The sequence below is a fragment of the Seriola lalandi genome, unplaced genomic scaffold (assembly GCF_002814215.2).
Source record: "Seriola lalandi dorsalis isolate HSWRI2012SDOR001 ecotype SW California unplaced genomic scaffold, Sedor1 jcf7180001976299, whole genome shotgun sequence".
NCBI lineage: Eukaryota > Metazoa > Chordata > Actinopteri > Carangiformes > Carangidae > Seriola > Seriola lalandi.
Genome location: NW_019446965.1, coordinates 1 through 1,206, shown reverse-complemented (window position 1 = coordinate 1,206; position 1,206 = coordinate 1). Strand labels below are relative to the sequence as shown.

Genomic DNA, 1,206 nt, shown 5'->3' with positions numbered 1-1,206 from the left:
GCAGCAGCCTCATCCCGCCCATATCCTGTGCCCATGTAGACAGTCTGACAGCGAATTTCACACACGTGGCCTTCCTTCTGTGTGCGACCTGCAGGGAGGCCTGTGATGTCTTTCAGTGGCACAAACACGGAGGTCAGGGTCTGTTTACATGACTCTACACAGCTACGAAGTATTTCAAAATGGTCCAGGTTGGGACCGAAGCCCCCTGCCGAGACCAACTTCCATGCCACAGCCTTGTAGAGGCGGTTGAAGAAAGGCTGGTGCTCTGCTGGAGCTTGTGGAGGAGGTCCTGCTTTCTGACTCACTGACCGTGTGGCTGTCCTGCCAGGAGGTCGACTGTCAGGCTCATTAGACCCACATTTGGCTCTTTTCACACAGCTGTCAGCATCGCCTTCTGCAAATGATGACACAACAGTTACGACAGTGTTGATTGCACAAAGAAACAGTATTTAATGAGGAAACAGACTTCATGTGTGGGTGTCTAAACAACAAAAACTTGCATCTAGGTAATTACGTTGACATCCTGCTGTAATAGAAAAGAGCACTGAAACATGTCGGTGGTCCATAACAGGCTACAGAAAGTTTGTTGAGTCTTTCCTAGCATCTTATGTATTCATAGCTTGTAAGCAGTCATAATTCTTATAAAGGCTATTCAAGTTAACCAGAAAAACATCACAGATGTGTTTTTACTTTGGGACAGCTTTTCATTGGACTCATTACATTTCCTCAAGTGGAATGGCAAAAAGATTATGTGTATGGCAAATTATAAATTGTCACATGTGTGTTCAATAAACGACATAAGAAGCAAATTGCAGCTTTTAATAAGTTAGTAATATTATTACTATGTACTGTAGGTTGTTGTGCTCATGATAGATCATTTGTATGTGATTTGTTTAATATTATAAAAACATCAAAGGTGGGATACACAACAAAACCAAATATCACAATACTAAAACATTAAAATAATAGTAGTGCGAACATTGTGTATCAATATAAACACCCAGTTGTTATTAGTTTTTCATACTGTGTCCACATGAACTGTTTCTGGTTAACTTAAAAAGATTTCAGCCACATCGTACACTGTACCATACAAGTCTGCTTTATTGAAAATGTGCACTACATTACCAGTTGTCGCACTCCGCTTTCCTTTGGCCATGGCTCCATCTTTTGTTGTTTTGTGAACTGGAGGGTCTTGCACAACTATCC

The 1,206-nt window shown here is 41.5% G+C and overlaps 1 pseudogene; it reads right to left on the bottom strand.

Moving 5' to 3' along the window:
- Nucleotides 1-4: 4 nt before the first annotated feature.
- Nucleotides 5-1,201, bottom strand: LOC111656386 (protein CDKN2AIP homolog A pseudogene; annotated as a pseudogene).
- Nucleotides 1,202-1,206: the final 5 nt, after the last annotated feature.